The sequence below is a fragment of the Lethenteron reissneri genome, chromosome 36 (assembly GCF_015708825.2).
Source record: "Lethenteron reissneri isolate LAM-NWPU_2019-01 chromosome 36, ASM1570882v1, whole genome shotgun sequence".
Lineage (NCBI taxonomy): Eukaryota > Metazoa > Chordata > Hyperoartia > Petromyzontiformes > Petromyzontidae > Lethenteron > Lethenteron reissneri.
Window position 1 is genome coordinate 6,192,469 of NC_083814.1, and position 21,688 is coordinate 6,214,156.

The 21,688-nt window shown below is 43.6% G+C and overlaps 1 protein-coding gene across 2 annotated transcripts in view; it reads right to left on the reverse strand.

Moving 5' to 3' along the window:
• Positions 1-21,688, reverse strand: part of VEPH1 (ventricular zone expressed PH domain containing 1) — a 202,212-nt gene that overhangs the window by 157,460 nt on the left and 23,064 nt on the right. The gene's annotated exons all lie outside the window — the stretch shown is intronic.

Here is a 21,688-nt window from a genome sequence, read left to right on the forward strand (position 1 = left end):
TTTCAGCACAAGTTGCGAGAGCAATCCGCATAGATTTCATGGCGATCACCCGACGATTGCACCTCCGATGAGCATGGTTGGCTACGTACGGCGCGAGAGAAGTACGTACAAGATGCTTGTCAGTCACTACCAGCGAAATGTTGTACCAAATTGTTGAATGGTTTGTGAATTTCTCTCCAGCATACCGGTGCTGGAGCAATACCAAATTGGCACGTCTGTACACTTAACAAACGCTTTGATCTGGCGGAGGAGGGTATGCAACACACATTGGCATTTTACTCATGCGGCGATCTGGCCCGAAAAAATATTTACTAATCGATTAATCGTCTGCTAGATGATCGCTCGTGTACATCGGTAAGGATTCTCAAGGGGTCCATCATTGTGAGGTCTATTGTGGGTTTTTATACGAGACATTTAGCAAATAATTTTGTTAATGCAGTTCATACCCTTGACATTCTTACAAGCAATGTCACATCCACTTTAACGTCATTTTATAATACGGTTATATAATAGGAATCTATAGGGCATCTGAATGCTATGGAAACATCTAATGTGTACCATTTATTTTTTATAATGTGCCGTGGCACAAGGGCACACAGGTGGAATTGGATCTGTCGTGCCTTTGCAAGAAAGACAAGAACTATGATGATGCATTGTATAGAGATGTGCACCCGGCATATTGACCTTTGTCAGTGGCACTACAGAATAGGAAGAGGACACAAGACTGCAGTGATTGCTATCAGGACAATACTTAGTTGGTGCAGTATTATTATTGATATCTTGTGTTCGATGTTTCAATATTACAGCGTAGTATTTTCCGTGAAGTAAATTGACACCTCGGGGAAAACCGAGAAAAAGTGTGGGTACTCCACCTCTTCCACGACTTTTGGCCAGCATGGAAGAGTAGACCAAATACCCCACGGAGGGATTCCATTGGCGCTCCATTCTTGTGTGAAGATTCTCCACCAACAGTGGCATATGCGCGAGGAATTACAAGGCTGCACCTTTATCCTTAAGTTAAAAATAACAGCTGTGAATGTGTCAGAGTCTCTGGCGAAAATGTACCGAGTGCCTGCCTCTGTCACAGACAATGAGGCAAATCAACAGTGGGGGGGGGGGGGGTCAGATGTGCTTCATCCATCTTGTCAAAGATATGAACGTGGCCCTCAAGTGTCTCGAGTTAAACCCGTGCCAAATGTTCCGCGTGGCTGGCGAATCACTAAATCCGTAAGCTTTCTTTTATGGGATGTGGGGCAGGTGCGTGGAGAGAGAGAGGGGGAGCGCACACATGAGGCTCGTGAATCACCATGGTTTGAAATCTCCTGAGATTTCAACCTGCAGCAATGTGAGCACCCTTCACCCCAAGGGCAAATCAATTTGTCAAACAAGCTGGAACCATGGCACGGTTATCTTCCTTTCGGGGCATCGTTGACTTACGGGGAGTTTTACAGCTGCCGCCAGAAAACTTCGTGTCTCGAATAGGGTACTCCCTAAGCACACGTGGTGAGCATTGGGTGGTAACCCGTCCCAACTGGTGGGCCTGAGGCAGATGTGGGAATTCCACGTTTCTACGGCAGGAACCGATTGTGTCCCTATGTCTCCCCTTGAAAAAGAGTCACTCGGTCTAAATGGGTTCTAACCTGCTCTTAAACAAATTAGATTATACTGGTAGGAACTTCCTGGTTACACCAGCCCACAGGGGATTATTGTGTCCGTCCGTCGTGCAGGGAGAGGCTTGGGTGGGAAGGGAAGGGCTGGGTGGGGCGGGGAGGGTGGGGAGGGGCTGGTCACCCCGTGGTACCTTTATAAAACTCAACGTTTAACCTACTCACGCCGGCTTGTGCCCGCCCTCACAGTCGGGCATATTTGCGGAATACACCACGCCGCCGGTGACCCTGGCCATTGACCGGCTCCCTCCGCAGGAATGTGTTAATTAGCGGTGACTATCCACACAAATGCTATTAGAATTAGTGGCGACTATCCACAAAAATGGTACTTAATGTACCTACCAAGGGCTGAGTGGCCTTCCCTTGATCGTTTACAGTTAGCCACAATTAACCACGCCATTTGTTGCATTTATTGTATTGAAACAGTGGTGATACATTTTGGTTGAAGGTGCTGTGTTCACTGGTATAGGCACCCAATCCGCCATGATCAATCCACTGCTGAATGAAAGCCCCCTGATACCATCGCCATCTCTCACGGTTCCGCGATGCAGGACTCCACTCGGCATGTGCACACGATCCGATTTCATCGCTCCATCTCCCAGGCAGACGTTCTCACAGTACTATGCAGGTATCCCTCGATTTACAAACGTTCAGCGCGTAAACGCAATTGACAAAAGTGAGCACCACTCACCACAACTCACCACTCACCACAACTAACCACTCACCACCACCACCACCACCACCACTCACCATCAATCACCACCACTCACCACCACTCACCATCACCACGTCCTGTCCCAGCTGGAGCCTGCCGCCCTGGTGACCACCACTCACCACAACTCACCACTCACCACCACTCACCACCACCGCCACTCACCAGTGTTGGTTGTTGGTTGTTTGACTTGCATCCCACTGGGATTTTTGCACACAGCGTTGGTGTGCGGTGTTTTTTCTGCAATATTTTGCTGTCTTTTCTTGGATTTTCTGTTTGCACTCAGTTACATAGTCACTTTAAGATGTTTTCTTGTTCATGTTTTTGTTTTTTTGTTTGTTGCGGTTGAACCCGATTCAAGAGCCGAATGGCTCACAGGGATATACCTAATACTTGAACTTGACAAATTACGGGGCACTTTTTGATTAACGAAACGGAATTTCCGCGTACAGAAAATTTCACTACGACACGTGCCACAACATCAAGCAAGAACAGTGCAACGGTAACATCTCCACATCAACGTTCCAGATTTGAAGCTTTCGTGACTGCAAGGATTCATATTCTTGGGTTTTTTCGGTAAAGTCACGTAGGTAAAAAATTTAATAAAAATTAATAAAAGTAAAATTAAATAAAATCACGACGTTTCGGAGGCAACACAAGCTTCCGTCTTCAGGTGGAACCGTCACAGCACGCTTGCTGTATCAAGTTAAAAAAAAAAACGTCGTTATTTTTATTTTATTTTACTTTTATTAATTTTTATTAAATTTTTTACCTACGTGACTTTACCGAAAAAACCCAAGAATATGAATCCTTGCAGTCACGAAAGCTTCAAATCTGGAACGGTGATGTGGAGATGTTACCGTTGCATTGTTCTGTTATTCCAACATCCAGATCCGTTGGTGAGTTCCCTGAAAAGGTGAATTATTTTTGTTTTAAATGAATACTTAATCATTTTACCATTCACGTTCTTATATCTAGATGAAGAGCAGGGGTGGAATGCCTGTCCGAAACACATCTCTATTTTCTCAGTATTAAATTAATGTGAAAAGCCATTCCGAGTTTACAAATTGTCGTTTCACGCCATGTTTTTTTGTGTTTGTTTAAGAACGCATCCCTTTCGTAAATCGAGCGACACCTGCGCGTGGATCATGAAAGGAGGGCTACAGTCCGTCAATCTGCGGTGCACGCTGAAGGTCCTCCACCTCAGTGAGCTTTTCATCTGTGATGTCATACTCCGGGGATGACATCACGCACGAAAGCCTTCGCACAATGAGGCCCCTTTCAAAGGTTCGCCTCTCCGTACGCCCAGGCATTTAACCTCCGGCCCGTCGCAAGGATCCAACAGCACTCACATTGAGCACCCCTCTCATCCCCCCCTACCCCCCTCATCCCCCATTCCCCACCGCACCTCATCCCCCCACTCCTCCACCCCCCAAAACAATGCTTCTATAATAAAAAGTAAGTTCAACGTTGAGCTTACTATTATGAATACCTGGTAATAAATATCCGTTGTGGCTGCAGGTTGTATCATGTGTAGCTCAGCAACAAGAGACAAACACCAGAATTCAGAATATGCATTTGTACTGGTGGAATCCGATGAGCTATAAAGCTATTTTTCACAAATGTCCAGGCCAAAAAAACACCCGCAGAGCAAACCCTAAAACGAGTCGGAGAGCCGCACAGCAAAATCTGCACGCATCTCAGAACGAGCGCAAAGATACACAACACAAGTTCGATATAAGACCACGTGCAGAGCTGAGACGAGGTCTTGGCAAAAGTGGGGAGTTGGTTTTGAATCCATCGACTGAATTTGAAACCAAACGCAGCGATCTACCAATGGTTTTGAAAAGCATTCTCTCTGAGCGGTGCGCGCTTTTAAAGGACGTGCAGCAGATGATGCGTAGTTGGAATTGATGCTCACCTTTAGGAAAATACCAGGACAATCTTTTTTTTAAATCGCGACAGAGAAGTGCACCGAAGCTGTGCAAATGATAGAGGTTATAGAACCCTAAATGGAAAACAAAAATTAATGAAAGTAATGTTTCTTTAAAAATCGTGCTCTGTCAACACCGGCTCTTAACACAGTCTTAAACAAAACTTGGCAGCCATTCCTTATCTCGTGGACAAAGTTTTAGCCCACGCGGTTGAACATCCAGGATTCTGATTACTCGTACAAGGCGCATAAAATTCCGGAGCTCGTAATTACACCAGACACGTGCGCACGTGCACGAGCTCAATATTGCTGATGGCGGGAAGGATTATTACATTATCATAATGCTTACTGCTACGACCTACATGTCCTTGCCGTGCAAGGAGAGCCTCTGCCACAGCGACATTGGGAGGCCTATGAGAGACATGCACGGACACACAAAAACAAAGATCCCTCGTCGTATCGCCTCGACAGACTGTTGGTGTAAGTGCTGTTCGCGAGCACCTATGGCCCACGAGAAGATGGGTGGCCAACACCGCACCCGGCCGCCGAAGTCTCCCTCATGATAATACTTTTACGCCGCACTAGGTACGCATTTGAGGCTGAGTCGACCTAGGGGAGGCCCAGATACCGATTCAGATAATCGTCATTGGTGTTGGACCGTGAGTGGGAATCTAACTTAGGGCACCAGGTTCGTAGCGCAGCGTACTAACCGGTACACTACCACTCCCCATTATACACATGCATAAACACGCACAATAACACACACACAATAACACACACGCACAACCATTCCGCCGGGTCTGATGACACATGCATGTAATCCATTGCTTTGAAGGCAACGGTTGGTGTACAACATGGATTTGTGATACTCATAAACCTAGAAAATAAATATAAACTCAATCAGAATCTTTACTTATCCTGGAGAAATCTGATGAGCTATGAAGCACTTTTCACGCATGTCCAGCAGGGGCAGGCCAGAAATTTACAACAAACAATGCAAAAGCTTTAGTAGCGCAAAGTATAGGAAAGGCAAGAAAATCACTAAAAATAAATGAATAATGAAACTTACACGGAACTTATAAGTTTACCAGGTGAGGCCCATTGAGCTACGTAGCTCTTTTTCAGAAGCGACTTGGCCACAAATGATAGCTCAACAAAGTGGCTTATCATGTGGAAATGTATAGCAGCCAAATACTCTAAATGAATTCAGTTCCTGAGCAATCTCCCAGCACACGGAGCAAAACTTCGGACATAATTCGGAACAACCTTAAAATACATCGGAGAAATAACGTTCCCACTTGCAACCTTCAAATTGTAATTTGAGTAACTCTAGCCACAGCACCACGTGATTGGACTAATCGGAATATAGAACACAGAGCTTCTCAGACCCCATTCTTTAAAAACTCTGATTCAAATGGTCTCTCGCATCCACATACCAACCAATTGCACGCTGTGCGAATGCCTTGGAAGGTGGAGGTTAGATTTGAACGGCTGAACGATTGCAAATCTGTCACCCCCGAGGCAAACAGATCAACTACCAGCCTGCAGAGTTAAATATCACTGAACATATTTGCATGAATTATTATAAGCGCCAAATTAACATGACATTACAACGTAGAACAAAGCCGACATCAAAATTATTTCTTGCTCAAATTATCTCGTTTACAGCCCTGGTGCCAGTGGTCTCTCCATGGGACAACCACTGTTGACCTCCACACAAAGTCGTACCTATTTTATGGAGCCTGGGGGGATGATGTGCTGAGTTAACCCCAAACCAAAATTAAACTCTCAACCTTTGGACGGCGAGCGGCTCACTACTGCGAAGGCACTCGGCTGGCTCTCGTACGGTCATCATAAAAGCAAGAATTTGGATCCAATACAGGAAAAATTACCATGGGCATTATAATTACCATGCATATTGTCACAATACTGGTCCACTGCCGCGGTTGCGAGATGTTAACTACCTCGCCTGGTATACAGGAGGTCGTGAGTTCGACCCCGACCCTGACGCCTGCTGTATGTTTGGAGTTTGCATGTTCTCCCCGTGATCGTGTGGATTTTTTCCAAGTCCTCCAGTTATTCCCTCCACATTAGAAAAAATATGGGTTTCGAGTATTTGGCTGCGATGAATATCCCCATGATAAGCCACTTCATCCGTGGCCAGGTCGCTTCTTGAGAAATAGCTCAGTGGGCCTTACCTGGTAAAATAAAAAACTAAGTTTAATGGTTTTTTATGTTTCGTTTAAATTACCTCCCACTGTGTCCTAATGCGTAGGTGTGTTTTTTTCAGCAATATACTTAATTGGCCCAAATAATTCTCTATGAATGGGAAGGGCTTCATGAAAGTTTGTTGTTTGACAAGGGTACTTTGATTTTTCGGTAAAGATACCGACAAAAATTACATTTTTAGGGGTTTTTGAAGCACAGTAGCAGCAACAACAACAATTATACCTTTCACAGAGTGTTCAAAAACTGATATTCGTGGACGCACTGCAAAGGATGTTAAGGCAACTTCTTTTTGAATATTGTTATTGTGGGAATAAATATCGTAAGCATTTTATATTTATTCGTGAAATCGCAATCTAACGGTCCATCTTTAAAAATAGTTTGATCGCGTATTTTATACTTTTTATTAAGCAAACAGAGAGAGAGAGAGATATGGTAGAACAGGGTTCTCTACGAAGGATACTATTCATGCGAGCAATACGATGATTGAAAGAAATAAAATATATTGGCGAGCTTGTGTAGACTATAAAGAGGCATTTTATTCAGTGGAAATGGCTCATCCAAACCTCTCACTGAAATCCATGCCACGGTTAAAAGATCTGCGCTGAGCTGATAGGGAGCCTCTGCCAGAAATATTACAAGGAAACGCCTTCTAAAGTGACAATGATAATTATTTGATAAACCTTTTAAATCCTATTAATTCATAACGTAGCCTCTATTAAGCTCCGTAACAGACCGACCACCGAAATCATTTGAAAGGCTGGACGGCGCTAATTTGCTCGGACACTAATTGAAAGTGATTCACTTGTGTTCAGCACGGACAGTTCAGTGCTTGTGGGCATTCCGACTTTGCTGCCACGGTCCTAAGTGGCTGTCGGCGTTAATTTGCGAGCCAAGAAACTCCCTTGAACCCGTGCTAAGGCGATAATTAGCAATCGCTGCCGAGTGACACCGCCGCAATCTTCTCTGCGCTGTCTCCATCCGGAGGTGTAAATTAACACGGCCACGAAAAACACTGAGACGGAACGCGGGAGGGAGAGGTGGGGTAAGGATTGTGTTTCGTTGTCTCTTTGCCTCTCTGTGTGTCTCTGGGCTAACGCGTTGTGAAATTTAGGTTCGATAACGTCGTTGTGTGATGAGATGCTTAGCGCACTGCATAATTGAGGCTTTTGGGTTAGATCGCGTAAATATAAATGCGTCGTTAAACCCGCCACCACCCGACACAGCCAACTAGTAAGGTTTGTCACGTAAACAGAGCGTGCCAATTCGTTACTAGTTCAGCACACCGGTTGTGTGTTGGAGATTAAACCCACAATATTTACAATTCGAGTACGACGTTTCGTCAGTTATTACAACCCCATCGTGCTGTGCAACCCCCAATGGTTTCAAATGGTGTGGCGGCCCTCACACTGACGATGTCTTATCGGCGAAAGTGCCCCCCCCCCATCCCCCTTTGAAACCTAGTGAAGAGCACTGCTCTAGAGGAGCTCCGATTCGATCTCCCGTGTGGCAGTTACACTAAAAACTATTTTAGTTGTTTTACCAGGTAAGTCAACCTGGCCACAAACGATAGCTCTAGGAAGCGGCTTATCATAACGTGGACATTTATAGCAGACAAATACTCTAAACGCGTTGTTTGTAAATGTGGAGGGGAAAACCCGGAGGACCTGGAGAAATATCCACATGACCACGTGGAGAACGCGCAAGTTCCAAATATACAGGCTTCAGGCTCGGGATTGAACCCACGACCTCCTGTATACCGGGCGAGGGAGATAACATCTCGCCACCATGGCATCTCATATACGACGTGCTGTATAGCTGGTCGGATCGTCTTAACCCAGCCACTGATGACTGCGCTCTAAAGGAAAGCAATTGCATTAATGAGGTGTCGGATACACTTTTGGCTCATCCCAAACTCCCAGGCATCGAATTCCCGACCTTCTGTATACCAGGCGAGGTAGTTAACACTTTATCACCGCCTCTGTTCACCCAGCAGTCAAAATGTCTACCCTGCCGTGAGTTGGTTGTGATAGTTGGGGTAGAGTGTGGGCACTCCAAACTCTTCGAAGGTGTCTGGCTGCCAATGAAGAGTAGGCCAAAATCCCTTGGAGAGGGCTTCTCTAGGGCTCCGTCTGGTGGAAGCCCTCGTGCCAGCAGTGAGCAGAAGGCATTGCAGAGCTGTACCTCCCCTTACGTTGTGGAAATTCTGGTGACCTCGGCTAGCTCTCTGTCAGTGCAACATTCTTTGCATATATTCATTGCATCTGAGCATTATGTTGAGCGGGGTATGGTGGTGCACCCCTGTGAGTCAGAGCTTCGTACACAAGGGATTGGTGGATCCAAGGCCGTAGCCATGGAGTCAATTTTGGGGGGGACCAAATCTTCCAGGGTGTCTGGGGGTCGCAACCCAGAAAAATATCGAAATTTGAAAACTCATTTCCTGCCTAAAATATTAAAAAATTCACTAACGCATGGGATGGACTTTTTATTTATGTTTTACAATGTCTAATAGTGTATTGTATTACATTGCTCTGTTTTTACTTTTTTACCATTTCTTGTTTCATTGTATGTAATGGCAGAGATTAGGGAGTAATAAAGTACAACCATAGCCACAATCATATGAACAGAAATCTATGCATTGATTTATATGAAGACAAGTCCAGATATTGTGGCCAAGGTTTAGCAAATTGTTGTTTTTATTTACACAGCATAGCAAATTTTTTTTATAGCAATATATTGGGGGGGACATTTTGACCATATTTACATATTGGGGGGGGGGGGGGTGTGTATCCAATATATATGATAATTACGACCTTGGGTGGATCACACAGATGTGTGAAACTCCCAGTCACTGACGGCCTCTTCAGTGGTCAGGAGGTGGCGGTGCAACAAATGGGTTTATAACAAGTACTAGCTGTACTACCCGGCTTCGCCCGGGATTTGTATCCACCACGGCCGGCCGCCTTTGTCTCCCCAGTGGCGATGTTAATACGCTACAGCAGTTACTCGTTTGAGGCAGAGTCGACCTAGGGGAGGTTCAAATAATCGTCACCGGTGGTGGCCGTGAGCGGGAATGGAACTGGGTTCGCCGGGTTGGTAGCGCAGCGTAGCGTTAAGCACCACACCCACCGCTCCTCACACACCACACACGCACAGACAGACACACACACAGACACACGCAGACACACACAGACAGAGACACACACACACAGACAGCACGCTAACCACTACACTACCGCTCCCCACACACACAGACACACACACAGACACACACACAGACACAGGCAGCACGCTAAGCACTACACTAACGTTCCCCCTACACAACACACGCGCGCGCGTCCATAGGTACACATACACGCGCTTGCTGCAGACACACACGACTTTCAGGGTGCGTACGGCAGTAAACGACTGAAATAATAAAGCGGCAATGCTGCGCAAGGAACTCCTTATACCTGCAACACATTTGTGTAATGCGAGCGTAAACACACAAACACATACAAACACATACACAATACACACATACATGCAGACACACAGACACATAACACACATACATACATACACACACATACATACACAGAAACACATACACACACATACATAGACACACACATACATACACACAAACACATGCACACACGTACATACATACATACAGACACGCAGACATACACATAAAGACATAGAAAAAAACCCACATACATGCACACACACACAAACACATACACACACATACATACACACATACATACAGACACACAGACATACACATAAACACATACACACATACACATGACCCGGCTTCGCCCGGGACTTGGATCCACGATGCCCAGCCGCCTTTGTCTCCCCAGTAACGATGTTCACACACGACAGCAGTTACGCGTTTGAGGCTGAGTGGACCTAGGGGAGGGCCAGGTCCGTTTCAAATAATCGTCAGCGGTGGTGGGCGTGAGTTGGAATCGAACTGGGGTCGCTCAAACAGCTTAATGACTATTTGTACAAAGAACATATAAAGAATCGATTCTAATAACCAGGCTACAGTCCACATTACAGACTGGCAGTACACGCAGTCAGCTTCATAAGCAGACTAGAGTGTACATGATAGAGTGGCAGTACGCTCACCGAGATTAATAAGCAGGCTACAGTCTACATGATAGACTGGCAGTACGCTGACCCAGCTTAATGACTATTTGTACAGTGAACATTTAAGTAATCGATTGTTGGCGCGTTGGGTTTAAAAGTAATATTAATTGCACACATTGTGGTGGGGGTGGAGTGAAGAGTAGGAAAAACTTTGATGAATTTACCTCAGAGTGGCGTGGTGGGTGTGGAGGCCTAGTAGCGTGCAGAGCCTGCGGCCTAGCCAAAATTGTCCAGCCGGCAGAGGCAGGGTACGGGTGGCGTGCCTTCCCCCCCCCCTCAGCGCTCCAACAATACTGTGTAATGGCTATTATTTAATTATTTACGGAGCCTATGAAAGTGGCGAAGGCGTGGCTAGCCGTTGGCAGGGGCAACCGCCGTCCAATGAAACTGCAGCCCTTGGCGAAGGCGTCGCTAGCCGTTGCCAGGTCCAATGAAAGCGGCGAAGGCGTCGCTAGCCGTTGCCAGGGGCAACCGCCGTCCAATGAAAGTGCGTATGGTCCGAAATCCACACACACACACACAGACGGACAGACAGACATCTACGATTTTATATATATAGATAACGCTTGAAGCTAGCAGGGCATCATGCTGTGTCAGAAAGTGGTCCCAGAAGATGTCACTGAAATACATAAAACAGGCCTTTTATCTGTTAATTTACACCAGCAGCAGATATTTTAATGTTCTGAAATATTTGATTTTGATTGCATGTCAACCAACTCGGGAAAAATAACATATTATAAAAAAGCCATCCGAAGTTAAACACATAATTGAATTATTTTTGGTAAACATCGGTTACCAGGTTGAGAACTTCAACATGATTAAAATGGAGAACCACAAATGGAGAACCCATTTTAATCATGTTGGTCTGAACACCTGGATTTGAACCCAATATCTCAGGGGCTCCCACCTGACTGCTTTGACCCCCAAGTCACCCCTCAAAATAAAAGTTTACAATATCATTTACGATATTTGGTACATTTCACAAACCCCTACCTCTATTTGTGGTTGCGCATAGAGTAGCATACATTTACAGTACTATGTGATTAAATACACATGTTGAAGAATAAATTACGCACTTTTTTCCAAGTAATAAAACGGGTTGACTGCAATATTCCTATTAAAAAAACACATTTAAAAATTAGCAAGACTATGCATAGAAACCTGCATAACATTTGGACAAATATATGTAATGTTTTTCATATATAAATTAGTTAGAGTAATAAAACATATACATACTATCAAACTATTATTTAAAGACATTTTCATTGATAACATTAACAGAAAACCTCATTATCAATATGAATTCAAGCTCAGAACCATAGTTTTAATAAAAACATGTTTTTACGGAAGGACTTTCATCATATTTGTGGACTTCACTGTTAATATTTCTCCGTAATAATTGAATAATTTTCTCTGAAATTTTAAATGTCTCTCAATGCACTTCATAGACTGTTCGACACGAACGTACAAGAGATACATATTGGAAAATGTTGCTCGGCCCTTTTTCAAAACACTGCCTTTTATTTAGCTAACGTAACAACGGCTTGCTACAAAGTTTATTTTGATGGGGGGCAGGGGGGGGTGGCTTTCACCAACACTGCCACTAAAGTTCCAACAATGCAGCTTTCCATATCAGCATATCGTCTGTGCTTGCATTCAAACCAAAGGTTATCTATTGATGTGTGAAATAGCTTAATGTACCTTTGCACATGCTTGTTAGTTGGTAGACGGTGCTGTTGTTGATTAAAAAAAGCACAACTGCCTTATATATTAAACAAAAACAGCTGTAAAACTCGCAAGAATTTATTTTCTAATTATAATTTCAACTCAGGCAATAAACATAGCCACGTCCCATACCTGACCAGGCATCCACTCTGGCTTTTTAAATCCTTTATATTAAGTTCACTTGCTTGCTTGCGTGCTTACGACCGTGCAAATCTTTCGGTCGTTTTTTAACCCACTTCCCGTGATCCAATCGAGCTGACATTTTGCACACAGACTCGTTGTGCGTGACAATTAATTTTCGTGAATTTTTTTCCCCAAAATTTTACACTTTTTAGGAATTTTTTTATATTTTATTACCAATTGCTTAATGGTGGCAGGCAATCATCTGACCCATAAGTGGCAGCCATGTCAAGCCAGAGGACGAGAGGACTCTAGCCGCCACGCATATAAAGGCTTTATAGTGAAAAACTTTGTTTTTACAGGTTAATTTTTTCCCATCTTTCCAGGGTGAATACATTAAGGTACTATTATGAGGTAAGACATCAGTGGTTGCGTTATGGAATAAATTGCTCTGCCATATGAATGTGGAATGTGCATGACTGGCTTCGAGCTGTAAACAGAAAGGAGTGCACGCATCACGTTCGTTTGAGTAGGGAACTACTGCTGTTTTCTTTTCAAGAAGAAGTAATTATTTGCTGAAATGAATGTAGTTGTGTTTAATGATGTCTCAGCTGTGAATGTTTAAATTGTGCAAACTGTAGCCTGGATTAGTTAAACAAACAATCCGTTCTTACATTTTGTATTAGGTTTTCTTCAATGTGTGGCTTTATGACTTTCCAATGTAATGATGTGCTGCCGCGATGTGTAATAAGTATTATTAAATTGTATTCTTTAAAATGAAAATGCTGGAAAATTAATTTGGCCAAAGTGTACGCAGTTTAACGAACAATTCATTCACCATTGTCTTCAAAGAAGATATTATGTACACTGAAATACTGTGATATATTTTGAGAATGAAATATAGTAGTTTTGGAGAAAATAAGCTTACAAAACAGCTGCTGTTTTTGAAAAGTGTTTATATGGTGGATTTCTCCATCATACTACACCTTAATAAACAACGTTTTGCACCATTTCATTTGCTTTTAAATATGTATTTTAAGATGGGTTGATAAGTTGTTTCGAATACATATTTGCATGGATGTGGCTTGGTCAACTTTAGCTGGCTTAATGTTAGTATTTTATACATGCTTTTGGTAACCTATGGATATGTTGGTTAATAATAAACCACGTTTCATAACAATAATGCACTACGTTTCACAACAATAATACACTACGTTTCACAACAATAATACACTACGTTTCACAAGAATAATACACCACGTTTCACAACAGGGAACACATGGCGTGGCACGATGTGAAGGGTGAGTGGAGAAGCAGTGCATTCTGGGCTATCTTCATCTGCCTCACTACATCGGCATGTTGCTCTCAACCCAAAGGGAGGGGTGGAGGCCGTTTGATATTATTTAACTTTTATGGGTCTCTCTAAAATCACCATAAAACACCGCAAATAAACTCTTGCACAGGCATTGTTTTCGAAATAGTTTTACTTGCCATGTAACTTAAACTTCCAGCAAAAATAAAAACACTAATAAATTATATTACATATACCAGATATGGGATGGTAGAAATGTATTTATCTTTTTTCAAATTCTTGGCCACTTATGTAATTTATACAATCACTAGCTGTACTACCCGGCTTCGCCCGGGATTTGTATCCACCACGGCCGGCCGCCTTTGTCTCCCCAGTGGCGATGTTAATACGCTACAGCAGTTACTCGTTTGAGGCAGAGTCGACCTAGGGGAGGTTCAAATAATCGTCACCGGTGGTGGCCGTGAGCGGGAATGGAACTGGGTTCGCCGGGTTGGTAGCGCAGCGTAGCGTTAAGCACCACACCCACCGCTCCTCACACACCACACACGCACAGACAGACACACAGACACACACACACGCAGACACACACAGACAGAGACACACACACACAGACAGCACGCTAACCACTACACTACCGCTCCCCACACACCACACACGCACACACACAGACACACACACAGACACACACACAGACACACACACACAGACACAGGCAGCACGCTAAGCACTACACTAACGTTCCCCCTACACAACACACGCGCGCGCGTCCATAGGTACACATACACGCGCTTGCTGCAGACACACACGACTTTCAGGGTGCGTACGGCAGTAAACGACTGAAATAATAAAGCGGCAATGCTGCGCAAGGAACTCCTTAGACCTGCAACACATTTGTGTAATGCGAGCATAAACACACAAACACATACAAACACATACACAATACACACACACATACATGCAGACACACAGACAGACACATAACACACATACATACACACACATACATACACAGAAACACATACACACACATACATAGACACACACATACATACACACAAACACATGCACACACGTACATACATACATACAGACACGCAGACATACACGTAAAGACATAGAAAAAAACCCACATATATGCACACACACACAAACACATACACACACATACATACACACATACATACAGACACACAGACATACACATAAACACATACACACATACACATGACCCGGCTTCGCCCGGGACTTGGATCCACGATGCCCGGCCGCCTTTGTCTCCCCAGTGACGATGTTCACACACGACAGCAGTTACGCGTTTGAGGCTGAGTGGTGGTGGGCGTGAGTTGGAATCGAACTGGGGTCGCTCAAACAGCTTAATGACTATTTGTACAAAGAACATATAAAGAATCGATTCTAATAACCAGGCTACAGTCCACATTACAGACTGGCAGTACACGCAGTCAGCTTCATAAGCAGACTAGAGTGTACATGATAGAGTGGCAGTACGCTCACCGAGATTAATAAGCAGGCTACAGTCTACATGATAGACTGGCAGTACGCTGACCCAGCTTAATGACTATTTGTACAGTGAACATTTAAGTAATCGATTGTTGGCGCGTTGGGTTTAAAAGTAATATTAATTGCACACATTGTGGTGGGGGTGGAGTGAAGAGTAGGAAAAACTTTGATGAATTTACCTCAGAGTGGCGTGGTGGGTGTGGAGGCCTAGTAGCGTGCAGAGCCTGCGGCCTAGCCAAAATTGTCCAGCCGGCAGAGGCAGGGTACGGGTGGCGTGCCTTCCCCCCCCCCTCAGCGCTCCAACAATACTGTGTAATGGCTATTATTTAATTATTTACGGAGCCTATGAAAGTGGCGAAGGCGTGGCTAGCCGTTGGCAGGGGCAACCGCCGTCCAATGAAACTGCAGCCCTTGGCGAAGACGTCGCTAGCCGTTGCCAGGTCCAATGAAAGCGGCGAAGGCGTCGCTAGCCGTTGCCAGGGGCAACCGCCGTCCAATGAAAGTGCGTATGGTCCGAAATCCACACACACACACACAGACGGACAGACAGACATCTACGATTTTATATATATAGATAACGCTTGAAGCTAGCAGGGCATCATGCTGTGTCAGAAAGTGGTCCCAGAAGATGTCACTGAAATACATAAAACAGGCCTTTTATCTGTTAATTTACACCAGCAGCAGATATTTTAATGTTCTGAAATATTTGATTTTGATTGCATGTCAACCAACTCGGGAAAAATAACATATTATAAAAAAGCCATCCGAAGTTAAACACATAATTGAATTATTTTTGGTAAACATCGGTTACCAGGTTGAGAACTTCAACATGATTAAAATGGAGAACCACAAATGGAGAACCCATTTTAATCATGTTGGTCTGAACACCTGGATTTGAACCCAATATCTCAGGGGCTCCCACCTGACTGCTTTGACCCCCAAGTCACCCCTCAAAATAAAAGTTTACAATATCATTTACGATATTTGGTACATTTCACAAACCCCTACCTCTATTTGTGGTTGCGCATAGAGTAGCATACATTTACAGTACTATGTGATTAAATACACATGTTGAAGAATAAATTACGCACTTTTTTCCAAGTAATAAAACGGGTTGACTGCAATATTCCTATTAAAAAAACACATTTAAAAATTAGCAAGACTATGCATAGAAACCTGCATAACATTTGGACAAATATATGTAATGTTTTTCATATATAAATTAGTTAGAGTAATAAAACATATACATACTATCAAACTATTATTTAAAGACATTTTCATTGATAACATTAACAGAAAACCTCATTATCAATATGAATTCAAGCTCAGAACCATAGTTTTAATAAAAACATGTTTTTACGGAAGGACTTTCATCATATTTGTGGACTTCACTGTTAATATTTCTCCGTAATAATTGAATAATTTTCTCTGAAATTTTAAATGTCTCTCAATGCACTTCATAGACTGTTCGACACGAACGTACAAGAGATACATATTGGAAAATGTTGCTCGGCCCTTTTTCAAAACACTGCCTTTTATTTAGCTAACGTAACAACGGCTTGCTACAAAGTTTATTTTGATGGGGGGCAGGGGGGGGTGGCTTTCACCAACACTGCCACTAAAGTTCCAACAATGCAGCTTTCCATATCAGCATATCGTCTGTGCTTGCATTCAAACCAAAGGTTATCTATTGATGTGTGAAATAGCTTAATGTACCTTTGCACATGCTTGTTAGTTGGTAGACGGTGCTGTTGTTGATTAAAAAAAGCACAACTGCCTTATATATTAAACAAAAACAGCTGTAAAACTCGCAAGAATTTATTTTCTAATTATAATTTCAACTCAGGCAATAAACATAGCCACGTCCCATACCTGACCAGGCATCCACTCTGGCTTTTTAAATCCTTTATATTAAGTTCACTTGCTTGCTTGCGTGCTTACGACCGTGCAAATCTTTCGGTCGTTTTTTAACCCACTTCCCGTGATCCAATCGAGCTGACATTTTGCACACAGACTCGTTGTGCGTGACAATTAATTTTCGTGAATTTTTTTCCCCAAAATTTTACACTTTTTAGGAATTTTTTTATATTTTATTACCAATTGCTTAATGGTGGCAGGCAATCATCTGACCCATAAGTGGCAGCCATGTCAAGCCAGAGGACGAGAGGACTCTAGCCGCCACGCATATAAAGGCTTTATAGTGAAAAACTTTGTTTTTACAGGTTAATTTTTTCCCATCTTTCCAGGGTGAATACATTAAGGTACTATTATGAGGTAAGACATCAGTGGTTGCGTTATGGAATAAATTGCTCTGCCATATGAATGTGGAATGTGCATGACTGGCTTCGAGCTGTAAACAGAAAGGAGTGCACGCATCACGTTCGTTTGAGTAGGGAACTACTGCTGTTTTCTTTTCAAGAAGAAGTAATTATTTGCTGAAATGAATGTAGTTGTGTTTAATGATGTCTCAGCTGTGAATGTTTAAATTGTGCAAACTGTAGCCTGGATTAGTTAAACAAACAATCCGTTCTTACATTTTGTATTAGGTTTTCTTCAATGTGTGGCTTTATGACTTTCCAATGTAATGATGTGCTGCCGCGATGTGTAATAAGTATTATTAAATTGTATTCTTTAAAATGAAAATGCTGGAAAATTAATTTGGCCAAAGTGTACGCAGTTTAACGAACAATTCATTCACCATTGTCTTCAAAGAAGATATTATGTACACTGAAATACTGTGATATATTTTGAGAATGAAATATAGTAGTTTTGGAGAAAATAAGCTTACAAAACAGCTGCTGTTTTTGAAAAGTGTTTATATGGTGGATTTCTCCATCATACTACACCTTAATAAACAACGTTTTGCACCATTTCATTTGCTTTTAAATATGTATTTTAAGATGGGTTGATAAGTTGTTTCGAATACATATTTGCATGGATGTGGCTTGGTCAACTTTAGCTGGCTTAATGTTAGTATTTTATACATGCTTTTGGTAACCTATGGATATGTTGGTTAATAATAAACCACGTTTCATAACAATAATGCACTACGTTTCACAACAATAATACACTACGTTTCACAACAATAATACACTACGTTTCACAAGAATAATACACCACGTTTCACAACAGGGAACACATGGCGTGGCACGATGTGAAGGGTGAGTGGAGAAGCAGTGCATTCTGGGCTATCTTCATCTGCCTCACTACATCGGCATGTTGCTCTCAACCCAAAGGGAGGGGTGGAGGCCGTTTGATATTATTTAACTTTTATGGGTCTCTCTAAAATCACCATAAAACACCGCAAATAAACTCTTGCACAGGCATTGTTTTCGAAATAGTTTTACTTGCCATGTAACTTAAACTTCCAGCAAAAATAAAAACACTAATAAATTATATTACATATACCAGATATGGGATGGTAGAAATGTATTTATCTTTTTTCAAATTCTTGGCCACTTATGTAATTTATACAATCACTAGCTGTACTACCCGGCTTCGCCCGGGATTTGTATCCACCACGGCCGGCCGCCTTTGTCTCCCCAGTGGCGATGTTAATACGCTACAGCAGTTACTCGTTTGAGGCAGAGTCGACCTAGGGGAGGTTCAAATAATCGTCACCGGTGGTGGCCGTGAGCGGGAATGGAACTGGGTTCGCCGGGTTGGTAGCGCAGCGTAGCGTTAAGCACCACACCCACCGCTCCTCACACACCACACACGCACAGACAGACACACAGACACACACACACGCAGACACACACAGACAGAGACACACACACACAGACAGCACGCTAACCACTACACTACCGCTCCCCACACACCACACACGCACACACACAGACACACACACAGACACACACACAGACACACACACACAGACACAGGCAGCACGCTAAGCACTACACTAACGTTCCCCCTACACAACACACGCGCGCGCGTCCATAGGTACACATACACGCGCTTGCTGCAGACACACACGACTTTCAGGGTGCGTACGGCAGTAAACGACTGAAATAATAAAGCGGCAATGCTGCGCAAGGAACTCCTTAGACCTGCAACACATTTGTGTAATGCGAGCATAAACACACAAACACATACAAACACATACACAATACACACACACATACATGCAGACACACAGACAGACACATAACACACATACATACACACACATACATACACAGAAACACATACACACACATACATAGACACACACATACATACACACAAACACATGCACACACGTACATACATACATACAGACACGCAGACATACACGTAAAGACATAGAAAAAAACCCACATATATGCACACACACACAAACACATACACACACATACATACACACATACATACAGACACACAGACATACACATAAACACATACACACATACACATGACCCGGCTTCGCCCGGGACTTGGATCCACGATGCCCGGCCGCCTTTGTCTCCCCAGTGACGATGTTCACACACGACAGCAGTTACGCGTTTGAGGCTGAGTGGTGGTGGGCGTGAGTTGGAATCGAACTGGGGTCGCTCAAACAGCTTAATGACTATTTGTACAAAGAACATATAAAGAATCGATTCTAATAACCAGGCTACAGTCCACATTACAGACTGGCAGTACACGCAGTCAGCTTCATAAGCAGACTAGAGTGTACATGATAGAGTGGCAGTACGCTCACCGAGATTAATAAGCAGGCTACAGTCTACATGATAGACTGGCAGTACGCTGACCCAGCTTAATGACTATTTGTACAGTGAACATTTAAGTAATCGATTGTTGGCGCGTTGGGTTTAAAAGTAATATTAATTGCACACATTGTGGTGGGGGTGGAGTGAAGAGTAGGAAAAACTTTGATGAATTTACCTCAGAGTGGCGTGGTGGGTGTGGAGGCCTAGTAGCGTGCAGAGCCTGCGGCCTAGCCAAAATTGTCCAGCCGGCAGAGGCAGGGTACGGGTGGCGTGCCTTCCCCCCCCCCCCCCCCTCAGCGCTCCAACAATACTGTGTAATGGCTATTATTTAATTATTTACGGAGCCTATGAAAGTGGCGAAGGCGTGGCTAGCCGTTGGCAGGGGCAACCGCCGTCCAATGAAACTGCAGCCCTTGGCGAAGGCGTCGCTAGCCGTTGCCAGGTCCAATGAAAGCGGCGAAGGCGTCGCTAGCCGTTGCCAGGGGCAACCGCCGTCCAATGAAAGTGCGTATGGTCCGAAATCCACACACACACACACAGACGGACAGACAGACATCTACGATTTTATATATATAGATAACCCGTAAAAACAAAGTTTTTCACTCTAAATCCTTTATATGCGTGGCGGCTAGAGTCCTCTCGTCCTCTGGCTTGAGATGGCTGCCACCTATGGGTCAGATGATTGTCTGCAGTATTAAACAATTGGTAATTAAATATAATATTTTTGTCCTAAAAAGTGTAAAATTTTGGAAAAAAATGTTCACGAACATTAATTGTCACGCACAACGAGTCTGTGTGGAAAATGTCAACTCGATTGGATCATGGGAAGTGGGTTAAAAAACGACCGAAAGATTTACACGGTCGTAAGCAAGCAAGCAAGCACGCAAGCAAGCAAGCAAGCGAACTTAATATAAAGGATTTTAAAAAAACATCTGTGCATGCCTCTGAACGCCATCTCCTTGTCCTCAAGGCACGGGTATTAGCGAGGTCCTCCAATTCGTACCAAAGACAGAGTGACAGCCGGAGTGGTTTTTCCCCACCGCTGAGATGGAGCTATGAAATCAGCTCACTGCCAAGTGTTCCGTGGATCGGAGCAAGAGCTGAAAGGTGCACCAAGAAGCGTGCAAAAGGTGAATGCATGGCATTTAAAAACAAATCTAGATTGAAAACGAATTTCTTTCAAACTACTTTTGTGTTGAGTTTGTTGTCCTTCCCCCGTACCTCTGATTGGCACGGTTGGCTACGCACAGTGCGAAATAAGTTCAACATACATACACACATGTCTACACTAAGGTACATAATGGAAAACACATTGACTGAAGAAGTTACGCAAGTTAGGCACATCGTATTGACTGCGAAGAAAATCAAGTAGAACCTGGGAAGGGCACATCAAATGAAGAAAAATGATGGCTGATGGACGAGACTGGTAATGGAATAACAGCCAAGAATAATGCGTGCCCAAGAGGACAATCGCCACGGTGTGCAAGCGATGAGTTCAGCTCATGTCCAGGAGCAAGACCAACAACAACAACCGCCATTCTTCACTAAGTGGTGGTGCCGTCACCACAACGCTTGTGCCAGGCTATGTGCACGTTGAGACCACGTGAAGTGTCGAACGCCCGCTGGCAGGAGGTCACA